Here is an 18109-nt window from a genome sequence, read left to right on the forward strand (position 1 = left end):
TAACTTTGCCGTTTCGTGGCCTCCGTGATCCCCAACCTCATTCCAATGGATTTCTGGTTCTGGGGCTATCTGAAATCTAAGGTATACAGATCAAATCCAAGAGATTAGTCAGAATAGAAATAAGCCATAAAACGTTAAGGTATATAGATAATCTTTTTTGCAATGTTATTTTCGTCATTGTTGTCAAAAATCATCGCATGCAATGAAGTCGGCACATTGTAATTTCTATAAAAGTTTTTTCCCCTTTCCTGTCTTGTGTTATCATTGGTACTTTACAATGATCTTCTTTTCAAATATTTTATGCTGTCGATTTTCGTCATACGTGTATCGTCCCAAAGCCATTTATAGCTTTTCAGTGCTCTGATTAATATAGCCCAGGAAAAAAAGGTGGGTGAGGTGTATTCGAAAATTTAAAAATTTCTCTCTAAATATTGTAACTGTAACCATAACGGTAACCGTGAGAGGTATATTGTTTTATATCATTCCAATCTCCAGCCCCTACTTTCAAATAACAATACCTGAAATTTCATTTCAGTTGGTAGGCCCCTAGGGGTTCATATATTGGGGAAGTGTTTTATGGCCACCCTGTGTTTTTTCAGTTGCTTAAAAATTTTTGCTCGAGTTTGTCTGGCGTCTCTTAGTGATGTTATTTAACGTTGTTTAGCTTTTCTGTTTCCTTTAATTTGATGATAAATAAAACATTATATTTTGTATACTTTTTAAACTGAAAATTTTGTTGAACGTTAACTGTGAATAAAGTTCAATGAAATGAGCTGAAGTGCACTTTAATCGGGAAGAGCTTTACTGTAATTTTTTCTTGCTAGCAGTCAGAATATTAGATATCTGATTAAAATATATTTGTTGAAAATACTCTTTTTGTTATAGAAACTGGGATGCTTAGCTTTAGCAGAAATTAGAAACTTTACTAATGTATCTGACTAAAAGTAATAAGCAATTTTATCACAGGATTGAAATTGATTGACTCGGTAATTTTTGGGAAGGGTATGTAAAGTTCATAGTTTTTAATTAATTTTTTTATTATATTTTAAGTTCTCCTTTCAACTTCACTTTTATCCTGTTTTCAATGGCCGCCATTTGGAAGAACGCAATGATAAAAATTATGTCCGGGGTATAAGCGCAAACAGGTGACCTTTAAAGTGTGATGAAAACTTAGGTGGTCGCCTATGTTAATAGGAAGGATTAATTGATATACAACTCAAAAAAGTTTTCAGAAGTTTATAAAGAATTTAATATGCATCCGTACAGAGGATAGCAGCGTTGAGAAAAAAAATTCGACTGGGTTCGAATCCAAGCTTCCTGGGTTAGAATGGACTGGCTGCAAGGATGCATTCGTTGTTTTCCACATATGTAACGTGAATACGAGTTAGTTTCGCTTAAAATTTCCTCCACGAAGACATCTCTAAGATTTTACTGTATGTTACCAAAAGAAGTTGTTTTTAAAATATACTCTTTTCAAGGTAATTAGACAAGAACCAAGGCTGTTTGTGGACGAAAAGCTGTGGTGGTCACCTTTATGCTTTTTATGACAGAAATATGTCCCAATTAAGTAAATGAGAAGGCACTTTTGGTCATGGCAACAGCGTCCGTTGTTTATCTTTAGAACAGAGCTTTTCAGCTAAGAGGGAATGCCATGATTTCAGGGGGTGAATACGATCAGTCTTCTATTTATCTGTTATGTATTTAGTTTTAGTTTATGAATGTAAGAAATCTAGTTTTATTCAATTTTTGGTATTTATCAATATTTTCTGCATTTGTTTTTGTTCAGTTTATAAAATAAGTTAAGAAATAATCTGAATCTAAATAAATATATATTTTTTAAATAATACTTAACAATTTTTAGATAATATTAAATACATTTTTATTTTTCGAGTTTGGGAAAGGATGGGAGAGCAGCTGTGAAAAGGGGTGCATGAAGCTAAACAGGTTAAGACCCACTGCTTTAACATTTGCACCATTTTTAACAGAGATACGTAAATAGTTTCGATAGCTTATTTCTTTTCATTTACTGTGCAAATTATCAAATAATTAACGCGTAGTGGCCAAGGGGAGTTCTATAGGTAATAGTTACCGTGCGGGGACGACACCTGATTACACGTTCGGTGAATAACCTGATGTTTCCTATACCTCAGGCTGCATCAATATAATACGTACTGCTCACTGTGTTGACTTCAAACCTGAACGCAAACGGTGGAATTTTAAAGGCTGCGCTTTAACAAAAAGCGCATAAATGGAAAAATCAAATTCACATGAGATTAATTCCATTGGTTTTTAATTTTGTTGAGCATCATTATAAATTTTTATTTCGCTGTGTATTGGAAACTACAACCATCTACAGAAAATGCTCTCAACTGAATCGCTGCACCGATCATGTATCTTCCTTAATTGTTTCAATTATACAGTGAGCCACCTGTCCATTAAAAAGTCGAGTAAGCCAGGAAGACATCCTAAGAGATTTCTGGTAATCAGATACAGATTAGTTAATTGATCACTTGCTTTCCTGTATTTGTTCCAAGACTTTTGTCTGATTACATGTCAGCATCTTTTCCCCGAAGTGCACTTAGTCTGATCACTCATACTTCTTCTAAAGATAGGACACGCGATGCAATTTATTTGAATGGATTGTAAGGATCTTAAGTTTTACTAACGTTTATTTTATTTTAAATCTTTACTATCACTTCTTATTTTCTACTTCCGGCCAGAATTATAAGCGTGAAGGAGTTTATGCAAAGTTGTCTGGCGAACGCCAAGTATTTAAGTGTGGCCTTTTTGCCAAGCAGAAGAGAGGAAGCCGTGAGTTCGAAGCAGGCCGCTTACCTTAGAAGTTACGCAGTTGCTACTTTGCCTTCCAGGCCAGAGGTTTTAATCCTCTTGATAAATTAAACGTATTGTAGTGTTCACAGTCTCTGTGCTACATACGCTTTCTGTTATTATAAGGCCAATCTTATTCTAAAGTTAAATTAGAGTTTAGTTTTATTTTGATATCTTTTAAGTTAGACCCCGAGTGGAGGGTCATTGTATTCCGAAGTACGGAAGTCATTGTATATAAAGAAAAAAATAAAGGGTTTTGTATACCCTTCGTCTGTATCCTGTCCACTTACTACAATTAGTGAACATAGCTTTAGTAAGCTCTCTGTTCTAGTCAGGTCATTGTATGTTTCCGAAGAAAGTTAGAAGAAACATTGAACCTGATAGTGGCGCCCGACGAAGAATAACCATGGCCGAGTTTCAAGAAGAACCTGTGCTGCCTGCAGAAACAGCTCAGAATCCAGAAATGCCAGCTGCCGCCCTGGAAGGATTTGGGTATATTGTCCAGACCATGCGCGCTTCGATAAAACCAGAAGCAACGTTTAATGGAAACTCACAGGTAACCAGTTTTTTGGAAAAATTGGATGACCACTTCATGCTCTACCCCGTGCACGAGTTTCAAAAAGTTACCTTAGCTACCAGCGCTTTGAGGGGCCAAGCGCTTAACTGGTTCAAATGTATCGGCAGAAGTCTCTTGGGTCAAGCAGGAAGTCCCACCTATACCTACGAAAATTTCAAGACTGCCCTACTAAAAGCCTTCCCTGTTGTAAGGGATCGTGCGAAATTAGAAACAGAACTTTTCAGTATATATCAACAAAGAATGGAAAACCTCTCCAGGTTTATTTTAAGAAAAATTCACGTTTTCAAGCTCTTGTATGGAAACCGTCCGGATCCTGAAATAATTCAAGTGATTTTGCCGAGGTTACTACCCCAAGTGCAAGACTTTATTGAATTGAGAAATCCGACTACACTGGAAAAATTATTTGAGCTAGCAATCCAGTTTGAAAGTAGAAGAACGGCGGACGTCGAAAGAAGACGCCAATATCAACAGCGAAACCAATTTGGTACGCCAAGACTACAGCAAACTCAAGCACATGGCTACGGAGAAAAAGCGAATCAGTGGGCAAGGAAACCCGAGCATTCAAAAACAGCCGGCGAACGTCGACAGTTCAATAGCAACCCAGGAAAAAAGTCTCAAGGCCAGTGGAGAAAGAAGGAAAGCACCGAAAGAAAAAATAATTTAAACTAAAACGGATTTCTGCTGACGAGAGGGTGCGGAAATCCGAAGGCCACGAAAACCCCTCTTCCTACAAGTTAAATACAGTAATGGTGAAAAATTTAACTCTTCCGAAGATTGAAGTCTTGGTAAATAATATCCCGGCCACCGCACTCCTGGATACCGGCGCGCAGTGTTCCTGTGTGGCAGAAGTCTTTTTTAGAAAGTATTTTCGCAAATACCGCATATATAATGCGGATAATACAACAGTATTAGCGGCGCAAGGAGAACAATGTAAGTGCGTAGGTAAAGTACCTTTGTACATCCGTATCAAGGACGAACAAGTAAAGGTGATGTTTTTTATAGTAAAGAATTTGCAAGCACACTTAATACTAGGAATAGACTTTCTTTCAGACGCACAAGCTACACTGGATTTTAATGAAGCGTCTCTTAAGCTGACGATGAAGCCAGTGCGTGTAGAAAAGGTTGAACCGCCAAGGGTAAATCTCGACCACCTGCCTAATGACGAGCAAGATAGAATCCGACAAGTGGTAAGTGAATTTGCTTCCTTATTTAGTGATATTCCAGGATTTACCCAGGTTACTAACCATAGTATTGACACCGGAGATGCATTGCCGGTTCGTCAAAAACCATACCGGTATGATAAGAATAAGGAAAAAATTATAGAATGGCATATTACCGATATGCTACGTAAAAAGATCGTAACGCCTATCTCAAGTAGTTATGCTAGTCCGGTGGTTTTATGTAAGAAAAATAATGATTATCCTTTGGAGCATCCAAAAAGGTGGAGATTCGCTATTGATTACCGTAAATTAAATTCCATAACGAAATATCCGGTATATCCGTTACCGATTATAGAAGAAATTTTAAGGAACATAAAATCAACCAAATTTATGACAACTTTAGACTTAACGAATGGTTATTTTCAAATAGGGATCAGGCCTGAGGACGTGCCTAAGACTGCTTTTATAACCAAGTCTGGCACTTATGCATTTTTGCGAATGCCGTTTGGCCTTTCAGGCGCCCCAGCAACATTTCAGCGATGCATGGACATTGTGTTAAGACCTGTTCTCGGAAAGTCCACATTTATCTATTTAGACGATATCATTATTACTAGTGATAATCTAGACCAACATGTACAGGATTTAAGACAGGTGTTTTCTTTATTAAATGAGGCCGGTCTAAAAGTTAATGTCGAAAAATGCAAATTTGCAGCCCCTGAATTAAAATATTTAGGTTACAAAATATCGCAAAAAGGGATCGAGACAGATGAATCAAAAATAATCGCGGTACAAAAGTATCCCACTCCAAACACGGCAAAGAAGCTCTCTTCTTTTCTAGGACTTTGTTCATATTATAGGTCCTTTATAAAAGATTTTGCGGCTATCGCTGAGCCATTGTTAAAATTAAAAAGGAAAAAGGCAAGATTCTCGTGGACGGCCGAAGCCAATAGTGCTTTCGAAAAATTAAAACAAGCATTAACGCAAGCCCCTGTGTTGAAATTTCCTGAAAAGGATGAAAATTTAGAAATTTCAGCGGATGCTTCGGATTATGCGGTAGGAGCGGTACTTTCGCAAAATCAGCAGCCAGTAGCATTTTTTAGCCGAACTTTAAATCAAACACAAAGAAACTATTCCGCGACCGAGAGAGAGGCACTTGCAGTTCTGTTAGCAGTGCAAACGTTCCGAGTCTATTTTGGAAAGGCGCCGATAACAGTATATTCTGATCATGCGGCGGTAACTAGATTGTACTCTGGAAAAAATTTATCCCCAAGGTTAATAAGATGGGCACTCAAGCTGCAAGAATATAATCTGGTAATCAAGCATACCCCCGGAAAGGAAAATATCGTAGCAGATGCCCTGTCACGAATTAAATTAGACGAACAGGGTAATACCGTAAAAGTTGCAATGCTGACAGCGTGTACAATAAATTCCCGAGAAACTGTAATAACTGAACTGGGTAAGGATCCTGAGTTTGGAAGTATTTATGAGTATTTGAAGGATCCTGAAAATTTTAGCCACCAAGATATTGTGGCGATAAGAAATAGGGCGGCCCATTACGAACTAATAGATGGTCTATTATTTTATACAAAAACTACGAATTCCAACAACGAATTTCGACCTGTTATCCCAGCTAGTCTTAGATTAAATATCCTGCAAGAGCTCCATGACAGCCCTTTAGCTTCTCATGCTGGTATTCGAAAAACTACTCAACGCGTACGCGAGGCAGTCTACTTTCCTGAACTGCAAAAGTTAACAAGGGCGTATGTCCAGTCCTGCCCAACATGTCAAGCCGTTAATTATATTAATTTCCGCCCGGCCGGGTTTCTAAATAGTATTAAATCCGAATTTCCAAATGAAATAATCGGTATCGATTTATTGGGCCCTTTCCCAAAAAGTCAGTTAAACAAAAGTCGCTATCTCCTTGTTATAGTTGATCATTTTAGTAAATGGACCGAAATTGTTCCCTTAAAACGAGCCTCCGCGAAATTAGTTACCGATTCTATTTTAAATAAATATATTTTAAAATACGGGGCGCCCCTAAAAGTTATATCGGATAATGGTCCTCAATTTGTAAGTAATATATTTGAAGACATGTGCCAAAAACTGGGCATACGTCATTTAAAAATGGTCCCGTATCGGCCGCAATCAAATATAGCGGAACGGGTCAACAGAAATATAGTGAAAATTATCCGTAGTTATGTTAAAAATTTTCATAAAAGCTGGGATAACTATGTCAATGAATTTGCTTTCGCCCTTAGGACCGCAAAACATGATACAACGGGCAAAACTCCTGCTGAGTTATTTCTAGGCAGAAAGATTATAACACCGTTAGATAAATTATTTTATGTGCAACAAAGAGCCCCAGAATTTAAAATGGGTGATATAGAAAAACTAATTAAGGAAGCAAAGAAGAATACGGAAGTAGCACAAAGAAAACAGAAGCTCTATTATGATTTGAAACGACGGGGAGTAACTTATAAAGTAGGGGATGAAGTACTAAAAATTAAGCATTCACTTTCTTCAGCACCAGAAGATAAAACTGCCAAATTTTTCCCACGCTTTGAAGGACCATATGTTATAGAAAAAATAACTCACGCTGTTGTAGTATTAAAGGCAAGAAATGGCGAAACCTGTTCCGCAAACATTGACCAGATAAAACCATTCTATGACCGTAATAAAATGCAAATCTTTTCAGATCTTTTGCAGGATCCGGTACGGCAGACACCGCAGGTACAAGTTCCAGAGGTGGGAAAACGACAAGTACAAGGGCAAGCCAATGAGAGACAGAAGCAAGTGAAAAGAAAATTGCCCCGCGGAAAAATTGAAGGTACAAAGAAAAAGAAGTCGTTCCACCGTCCAAAAAACAGAGTTCACGAACACCCCCAGAATGAAGAAGGGAGAAGGACGACGTATGTGGAAAAGACCGGGAGAAAGGACGGCAACTATAACCCGGCTGTGAAACGGAAGATTGACTCATCCGACAGAACTCTCCGCAGCAAAAGTCGCCGAACTGCGGAAGGGCCATCAGCGGCGGAGGAAAAAGTACAAGAAAAATTTGAACGGCCAACAACGAGGTCCAAGCAGGATCACGACAGAAGTTTCCCGGTTCCACCAAGACCAGCTGCCTTCAAGCGGCCAAGACCACAAGCAGAGGACAGAAGGAAGATGTTCAAGGGTGGCCGTAGTGGTGAAAAACGGAAGCTTCCAGAGGAAAGCACTGAAGGGCGAGCCCGTACAAGAAGGAGGATCAACCAAGCAACGGTCTGCAGCACCTTTAAAGACTGGGCCCAGAAAAGGATGTCTGAATATTACAAAGATAAGTAAAATTTTGTGTTACTTTACAAACTTAAGTTAATCTTTCATTCTTACTGCAAGTGGCAGATTTGAAGAAGTTTTACCTCATGCGAGGTCTACCTTTATCGCCAAAAGGGCGAGAAATGAGTTGTGACCGATTTTCTTATTATGTTTTTCAATTACTCGCGCGTAAAACTAAAGTTGATGTATAATAGCGTTGTATAAAGACTTAAATTGTATAAATTTTATTTAAAACATTCTAACAAGAAAGAAGTTTTAGTCTGAAAGACTTTTTGAAATGTAGTATTATTTCAATGTAGAAAGAATTGGCACTTGCTTTGAAAAGAATAGAAGTTAACAATGTACTACTAATGTATGTTTTCAAATGTGTAAAATTAACGGCATCTTCATATGTTCTTGTATACATGTGAACTGTTATTTTGAATGTTTAGAAATACCGTGATATGGTAAAAGTGAAAGTAATGTTAAAAAATTTTGTTATTCGTGTGACTGTAAAGATTAAATCATGCTGAATATGTGTTAAAGGTTGAATGATGTAGTTAGGCTCTCTGACGCTACACTTTAGAGTTAGCCACTTTCAGAATAGTACCTCAGGGTCTAGAGTTGAAATTAGGGTGTGTTAAGAGGTCTCGTATGTTGAATTTTAACACGTTAGTGTTTTGATTGTAGGAGGAAGTGTTGAACACATAGACAGAAACACATTCGTGTTTGGTGTTTTTACAACACATGTCAGAGAGCACGGGGAGAGATAATTAAAATAGTCATGAATGAAATAAGAATGTTAAGAAAAGTATATTCTATATGTTATTTACAATGTCATTCTGTAACATTTCATTAAACTAGTTTTCCTTCCAGATCTCTGGAAGGAACCAGAATTGAATAAAGCTCCTGTTTTGATGCAGTACAGATGAAAAAGAAAAAAGATTGTTGTATATTCCGGGAGCTGCTATTGTAACAAATTTCTTTCTTTTAAAATTTTCTAGTTTCTAGCTAAGTTATGTTTGTAAAAGTTTGGCCTCGCGTTAGTTTCTAGAGCTAAAAGTTTTCAACAAGGTCGTTTTAGACCTCAGTTTCAAACTAATTAACTCTGGCGGGAAGTATGTAAGGATCTTAAGTTTTACTAACGTTTATTTTATTTTAAATCTTTACTATCACTTCTTATTTTCTACTTCCGGCCAGAATTATAAGCGTGAAGGAGTTTATGCAAAGTTGTCTGGCGAACGCCAAGTATTTAAGTGTGGCCTTTTTGCCAAGCAGAAGAGAGGAAGCCGTGAGTTCGAAGCAGGCCGCTTACCTTAGAAGTTACGCAGTTGCTACTTTGCCTTCCAGGCCAGAGGTTTTAATCCTCTTGATAAATTAAACGTATTGTAGTGTTCACAGTCTCTGTGCTACATACGCTTTCTGTTATTATAAGGCCAATCTTATTCTAAAGTTAAATTAGAGTTTAGTTTTATTTTGATATCTTTTAAGTTAGACCCCGAGTGGAGGGTCATTGTATTCCGAAGTACGGAAGTCATTGTATATAAAGAAAAAAATAAAGGGTTTTGTATACCCTTCGTCTGTATCCTGTCCACTTACTACAATTAGTGAACATAGCTTTAGTAAGCTCTCTGTTCTAGTCAGGTCATTGTATGTTTCCGAAGAAAGTTAGAAGAAACATTGAACCTGATAGGATTTAGTATGTTATTTTTCGTTCTTTTATTTTCTTACTGTTCGTGTTTTCATAATTTATTTACCTTTCATATTTATTGTAGGTAGGTTTCTCTACTTTAGCTTTCATACGCTTCATTTTGCTGAAAGGAACGTTTTTAATATTTCTTTGACATGTTACTACGCTATAAAACCTATATTTATGCGCTTTGTCGAAATTTAATTTAAATACACACATGACATTCGTCGGTTGTTTTTGTTCTTTCATATCTGAGAATCATTTTTAATAGCTAAACAAATGAGAGGTGTCTGAGTTAGATACTTAGTATTAATCTAGAGATAACTAATTTTTTATTTTAATTTAACGACACAAATATCTTCACTTTTCCTTGAGCATATTATTAAAATTATTTGTATGTAATGAAAAACATGAAATAATGTAGCATGAAATACTTATCTGAATTTTTTTATTTAGGAAACGTGCATAATTTTTATTGATAGTGATTTAGTTATTATTTATTGGGATTTGTTCCAGTCCTGTTGTATCTGAATATGTATGTGCGTGTGTTGTTGGGAAGCTGAAACTTTGAATGACTTCTAAAAAAGTTCGAAATTTTAAGCGAAATAAAAAAGTATTTATCATTAGTGTAGGAAAAAATGAGTGGAACTTTTCTAATATGAACACCCACTCTTCCATATGACGATGTTCTCCTACACAGGTGATTGATTTAGCGAAGATGACTATCGGTAACGGTGGTTATTGATACCCATATTGAGCTTGCCTTGATCTAGGTTCTGGAGACTTTTAAAGATAAGAGAAATGCAGAATATTGTTTTATTAAAACCATTACGTTAATAAAGCAATGAATTTTTTGACATATACTAAGAGATTAATATTTTAAAATGTGAAAAATAAAGTTTATGTGTGAAGCCAAAAAAATTGTACAGATTTTATATTGTTTAATCTTTTAAAAAAAACTTGCCGCGCAGATGGTATAGTGGTTAGGGGAGCCGACTGCGATACTGAAGAGCCTGGGTTCGAATCCCGGAGAAGGCATGGTTGTAACTGTCCGCCCCTTCATAGGAGGTAACGGTGGCCGCCTATTAGGTGCCGCCACAATAAAATCGCCACCACTTCCGGCCTTAAGATTGGCCAATGTCGAAAAACGACAAGAGCCCCCCGATCGGGGAAAAAATTCAAAAAACCTTACTGCTATACTCCCCCAATGATATTTGTAAATTTGAGCTTGTTATTTGGTTCAACACTTCTTAGTTAAAAATAATTCGAACTCTATTAAGTAAATCAACTGTCTTATTATTTTTTTGACTAAGTGGCTGTTTTAACGTGCTTGCATAATGTTTGCAAAATTTCAGCTAAAGCTCCTACTACCGGATTTCTTCAATTTTTTTTCTTTTTTCTTTTCATTTCTTTTTTGTTTTCTTTTCTCTTACTGATTTTGCTCTGCGCATTTGGAAATAGAGACATGTTATGCATTTCAGAAATGCTTTTATCTATGTAAACTTTTAACTTGATTTTTACATGTTATGCATTTCAGAAATACATTTATCTGTGTAAACTTTTAACTTAATTTTAAATGAACTTTACATAACTACTTATTTTAAAACATTGCCTTTTCGCATTACCATCCGCACATATCCATGTTTCATTCATGCATGCATTACATTCAACAAGTAAATTTTCGTAGTTCATTTATGCATTCTATTCAGCGGAAACGTGCTGTTTATAGTACTCATTTTTCTACTTTGATATTATAGTTTAAAGCAGCGGTTCTCAACCGTCTGACTAACGTGTACCATCTAAACAAAAATTCAAAACCACTACAACCACCACTACAAAGTACTACTACCACCCAGAGAAAAAACTCAGTCAGGATGTTGGGGTTTTAATTTTTGAATTTAATAGTTAAAAATACTTTGCTTCTTTGCATACCACCTATTTTTCTCCTGCGTACCACCAATGGGTTAAAACTAGGGGACTTTGTAGCATTAGGAAAGGGAAACAAATGTATATCTCTTTGTGCTGTAAGGGCACAAATTGATTGGTGTGTTATACGTTATCAGTTACGAGGACAGGCATTGAAATGTAAGTGTGAACCATGCCGTGGAATCAAGTATGCATTACAAATTATACTATGCTGAAAAAAGGATACAATTAATCATTCAGAAATGGTTCAACGACAGTTTTTAATAAAAACATTATTTTCTACTTTTACAGAAAGAATATGAAATAAACTCTGCATGGGTTTATTTAAATGCGTAAAATATTTTAATTTCATGCTGAAATTAATCATTTTGATGGTCACCTTAGTGAAATGTTTGATGATCTCGTTAGATAGCGCTTATCTTGGGGAATAGTGTTATGTGTATTAGTATTTATTTTTACTTATATTCTAAGAAATGCTAGTTAGATAGTTTAGATAAATAAAAAAATTGCACGTCTGAGTTCTAGACTTTAATCTTGCTAACTAAACTTGTTACTACTTCACTGACGAAAGTTATCAATTTTTGGGAAATTATTTCAAATTTACTAAATGAAACCACATCGAAATATTATAAAAACTAAACATTTATTGTTTATCAGAATTCAATCTATTATATAAAACTGAAAAAATTGAAGATAGCGAAAAAATAAACTTCTGCTAATTGCGAGTAAATAAATATATATTTAGAAATTTCAGTGAAATCTTAATTAAAATCTTCTTAATGGAAAATTCGGTAATTCTCCATTTAGATTCATTTATGTCTTATCTTTATGCATTAGAGAAATAATATAGCGAATATAAAAGAAAATACGGCAACACAAATAAAAAATGCTACCTGCCAAATGTTATCTTTATGTATTATTTTTAAAGAAATAATAAAATGAATATTAAAAAGATGCATGGTCAACAAACATAAAAGGATGTTATCACCAAATGTTATAGCCGTCTATTATTTTTATAGAAATAATACTGTGAATGTAAAAGCATGTATGACAACATTGAACAATTTATCGAAAATTCTAAAGATATCTGATATAAAGTATTTTAAATTTCTATGCGCTGGTTTGTTGCCATTAAGCGATGTGTAAGGTATTTAAATTTTCTTTTAAATTTAATCTGCGTGTTATTGGTTAACAAAATAAGCGATTTAAAATTAATGAAAGCAGTTTTCTTTTTCCGTTAATTACCAGCTGAACCCATGAAATAATACTAACTCATTTTTTTAACATTATATATACTATTTATACTTTTACAGTAACCATCTTAGGTGGCTGACTGCACCAGGTGCTAGTTATTTGAAATGTGAAACGCATAACAAAAATGATTCGAAATAGCAAAAGTGAGATTCGAAAATAATAGTCATTCTGAGCTAAAAAATGTATTTCGATATTTAATAGTTTATCCAGAACTTAAAGGTATGCTTTTTTAAAAATGTTTTGATTTTTGTCGTTGAATTTTTTTGTGACATAAGTGCGAACAAAATAATATTTAATAATAAAGTTAAAAAGAAAAAAAAATTTTATGTCAGCAGGTTTGAGTACAAAAACCTATAGATCAACGAGAGCATGAAAAAACTTTAAAAAAGCTCCTGATCCGATTTTAAACCTGAATCATTTCTATATATTTTAGAGCTATGTTGCAGAAGTATGATTATTAAAGCCAGCGTTGCCTTTTCTTCATTAAATGAACCTTCACACTACGCTATCCTGGATTGTTTTGTTCCTGCCATAAATCAGGCTTGTTAAGCTTGTAACTTATTGTAACTTAATCCTAAGCCTTAGTAATAAGATTCATTGTTTCAAATAACATTAATCTCTTACCAAATTGTCACAAGTTTCTCATTTCCTTAAGAGTTCGTGTGAGAACTCTCTCTCTCTGGAAGTCGGTGTATAAATCTTCATCAAAACGGAATATCCGCCCACGGATTTCTATGTAATTTGAAAAGAAGCAACCTTAAGTTTCGATCAACAGAAATAACCAAATCTGGTTCAATTCACCTGAACAAGAGATAGAAAATAAATGATATCATTGCCTCAAATTAATTAAATTGTCAAAGAAATGCCATTATTTACATATGTGGGGTAAGTTTCTAAAAGGAGCCTCAGTTTAATGTTGCTAGAATTTCGTTTTGAAGTTCTTGATTTATTGCAGAATCTTACTCAAATTACACGAGAGTCAAGATGCCAATGTTTCTTTCTTTGAATTGGGTGAAAGTAGAACATTAAACTATGCATACGAGTTCCATAAACGAAATGGCCTAAGCGGATGATTCGTAAAGATAAATTACCTTAATTCCAATCCCATCTTTTCCTTGTTTTACTTTAAATTCTCAACCAGAAAGCTCATTCGCAACTTTCCCAAATAAAATCAATTAAAGTATTTCAAAGTTTTGTAATCTAGAATGGCAAGCAGTCAGTCTTTATAAATGGCTATTTTCAGCTAATTGACTAAAGTGCCAGTCAGGAATCTTGTTTGTTTTTCTTCGTGGTACCCTAATAAGGGACATGAGAGGAAAGCGGTATAATATACTTGTCAGGACAATTCATTGGCGTGAAGAGCAAGAATTTGCTATCAGTCAGTTTTTAATTAGTTGAAATCGATAAACACTGCTGCACAAATTTAAATTTATATATGAAGACAACAATTTTGTCATAAGCGCCAAACTGAAGAATTTCTTTCAAAGTCTTTTTTGCTCTTTATTAATTCAAAAATTAAATATTTTTTCCTTGTGAGCTACTAGTGCACTTGAAATAATTTTCATATTACAAACCGTCTTCTGATCTAAATATAAAATGTTACTTACCATCTTGTATAGGACATTGGTAATAATGAGTGTTGAAAAGAAGTTCGACGTTACGAATGAATGCAAAGAAGTTTATTCTTTTAGTGCTTAAAACAAGGAGTTCTCAGCCTTTTCAAATATTATACTTTTTGTCTTGGTTTATTTATATGTAGAAAACTTTAAATTGCAGATCTTCACTGTTCTTCTGTCTTCTTTAGAAATTTTTAAATGTTTTTCAGTTTTTATTGTTTTTATTTTCTGCATAACACTTTATAAATGTTTTACCGTATAATTCCTTTACATTCGTTTCACATTAAAAACAAAGCTTCGCACTTTTTAATATTTTTATTATTTTCTTTACTTATTTATTTTTCTCATTTTCATTATGGAAACAGTACTGAATAAGCTATCGTACATTTACTTTTGGCTGCCCTCCCAAAGGACAGTAATACTAATAACACATATCTTGGTTTATAGAAATTAATTGCATCGCGTTTTAGCTTGTTTAATTTTTAGAATTATATCACAGTTTTTCTATAGGGTATTCGCTGAATACTTTATTGAACAAAAATTAGACACTGAAGAATATCAAATATTTAGTAGTATATATAATAATAGCAAACATGATAACATGCTTACCAGTCTTCGAACGGTAAGTTTCCTGAACACTGGTAGTTCGACCCGAATTCAGATCTCGGGAACAGGGTGATTGCGTGATAGTTATGTGATTTTTTCCATGCGTAACGTTAATATTAACCATCTTCTCTTGAAAAGTAATCTCCGAATGCATTTCTTCCCTTAGGCAGATATTCTTGGTGGGCTTTGCTATAATACAAATAACCTGAATTTAACCGAGTATAATAAATATTTAAAGGAATTAACTGCTTTAAAGATTCTAACAAAGTAATTATAATTATAATAGCATGATTTAATAGCCAGAATTATACGGGATTTGGATTTTATATGGATTTATTGAATTACATCAATGAACGGTAAGGCTATCTGCTAGACAGGCGGGATGCTTTCGTAAAAGACCTTTATAATGGTACTGGTTCGCGTTGATACTGCATATGAGGAAAAAAACGAAAATTCGCATGCGGCAGTCTATTCACATGGATATGAACTCGGATGGAATTACCGGATTTAGTCGATCGTACCGCTCGAGGGCCAGCAGTTAGTGGAAACGACAATGACCTTCATTGCTGAATTTTGATGTTCAGGCTATCCGTTATATTCACCTACAAAACTCTGTCTTGAATTGTACATATTTTGTTTAAATATTTGTTCCGTCTGCGTCAGTAAACTAATTTTTCAAAAGCAAAACACTGCTGATATTTAAGCTAATATTAGTTCTATAGTCTTCAGTTAACAAGCTTTTATAAAGTTTAAATAGTACCTAAATTTATAACAGAAAGTTCTTCCTAATATTGTTTTATACTTAACATAAGTTTTAAGTATGGCTGGTCTTTCTATGTGTGTCAATTTCTATTACATACGTATTAAAATTTTCTTTTAAATCGTATTTTAGACAGATTAAACACAACAAGCACAGTTATCGAAAATTTAGTGTATAAAATTAAACTCAGTTTAGTTTACTCTGTAGAGTCATTAGGTTAATTGAAAGCACAAAAGATGAAAAATATGCAACCGCCTTCGCCGGGAATCGAACCACGGACCTCTGGAATACCGGTCCAGTGTGCTACCGTTACACCACGAAGGCACGCTAGGGAAGTGGGAGAAATACCTTATATACTCCCCTTTTTAAAGGGCGACTAGGGTTTTAGGGGACCTAGTCGCCAAATCCTGGGTGCGGAGAATCATCATCCACAACCCTTTTAGTTCGGGCGCCACTTGTAGAGTCATTAGGTTAATTGAAAGCACAAAAGATGAAAAATATGCAACCGCCTTCGCCGGGAATCGAACCACGGACCTCTGGAATACCGGTCCAGTGTGCTACCGTTACACCACGAAGGCACGCTAGGGAAGTGGGAGAAATACCTTATAACTCTATATACTAGTTTAAACGGTATAGTGGTTAGGGAAGGCCTGACTAGACGGTATAGTGGTTAGGGAAGCCTGACTAGACGGTATAGTGGTTAGGGAAGGCCTGACTAGACGGTATAGTGGTTAGGGAAGCCTGACTAGACGGTATAGTGGTTAGGGAAGCCTGACTGCGATACCGAAGGGCCTGGATTCGAATTTCGGAGAAGGCATGGTTTTAACTTTCCGTTCCTTCATAGGAGGCGATGGTGGCCCACCTATTAGATACCTCCATAATAAAAAGACCACCACATCTGGCCTTGTAATAGATTAATGGACTGTGTTACACTGTAGCTGTTCACAATCTGCCATTGGAAATATATATATATATATAGAGAGAGAGAGAGAGACTAGTATATATATATATATATATATATATATATATTATAGTATATATATATATATATATATATATATATACTAGTCTACCTTCTAGACTGCCGAACGAATTTTTCTCTCGTCTTTATCTTTCAACATAATATAAGTACAGCAACGTAAATAAATATAAAGACGTTATTTGAAATTGAGCTCGAAATTATGAAACTAAAACATTTAGCATATCTATCCTGTGTAGCAGACACACAACAGTGGTTCAAAATAGTATTTACAAATCAAAATTTAAAATTCAAAGCCTAGCAACCTGGCTTCACTATTTCAGGAGTATAACTTAATTTTCAATCAGAGATAACTCACCAGCCGGTAGGAGCAACACTGTCAGACATTAGCAGAGAAGTTTTACCACGGGGGACTACTGTTGCCAAACATCCCTCCTAAACTTAGATTTTCTTTTCTATTTAAAAGTCATTTCATTTCCTATTTAAAAGTAATTTCATTTACATTATTTAGTCCTTTTATTTTCATTTCATTTTTCCACCTAAACTTGGATTTTCCTTCCTATTCAGCAGTCATTTAATTTTTTAGTCATTCAAGTCCATTACTAATTAATTTCATACTTTGGAGACTTTTGGAGAAAGCAAAACAGTAGAAGGGCAGGAAATATTTTACAATAGAAGTAATGTCTGAATTAAAATAAACCTTACAAGTCCTTTTACCGATGAAAGAGTTATTTGTTTTGTCTTGCGTTGTAAATGTTATGTTTCTGTTCCTTAAATCTCGGCGAGGTTTTTAATAACATCATACTCCATTGTTTTACAAGAACATTCTTACCATATTCGTAAACACACTTTTGTTTATAATATGCTTTGTCGTGCAAACACAGTTTTAAGAAGAGTTCATGATAAAACAGTCATAAATCAATCCGTAAATATTTCGAATAAATATCATCACAAAAGAAATTTTTAAATATATTTCTTTCCCAAATTAGAGGATAAAATTTCCACACAGAAATTTTTTATGATGAAATATAAAATAAAAGTATGTAAGATCGATTTATTTATTGATTCGTATTTTCCTTAAATACACATCTAATAGATTGACTATTTGAAAACCTTGACAAATTTAGTTAATAAATTAGAGAATACCACGACCTTAGTAGTTTCAAACCAAATTCACTTTGTTACAGCGGATACGTTTGATTACGAGAATGATTTTAGAATATTCTCTTTACGTATCGTATAAATATGGTTGTAGAGTCATTAGGACATTTTTGAAACTGGAGGCGTGAAAAATGTGCAATGCCTTCGCCTGAACTCGAACTTGGACCTCTCGAATACGCGCCAAATGTGCTACTTTTACACCACGAAGACATGCAGAAAGGAGGGAGAAAATACCTCATATACTCCCCCTTTTAAAG

At 34.8% G+C, this 18109-nt stretch overlaps 1 protein-coding gene and 2 non-coding genes across 3 annotated transcripts in view; 1 reads left to right on the forward strand and 2 right to left on the reverse strand.

Annotated features, from left to right (window-relative positions):
- LOC118197004 (uncharacterized) overlaps positions 1 to 18109 on the forward strand; it is a 572804-nt gene that overhangs the window by 390903 nt on the left and 163792 nt on the right. The window lies entirely within an intron of this gene.
- On the reverse strand, positions 15965 to 16036 carry TRNAT-GGU (transfer RNA threonine (anticodon GGU)). Its single transcript has one exon. It is a non-coding gene; the product is annotated as a tRNA-Thr (tRNA).
- On the reverse strand, positions 16219 to 16290 carry TRNAT-GGU (transfer RNA threonine (anticodon GGU)). The gene has a single exon. It is a non-coding gene; the product is annotated as a tRNA-Thr (tRNA).

Source organism: Stegodyphus dumicola, chromosome X1, assembly GCF_044657685.1.
Source record: "Stegodyphus dumicola isolate Sdum_Otavi_A_Nest chromosome X1, ASM4465768v1".
In the NCBI taxonomy this organism is placed as follows: domain Eukaryota; kingdom Metazoa; phylum Arthropoda; class Arachnida; order Araneae; family Eresidae; genus Stegodyphus; species Stegodyphus dumicola.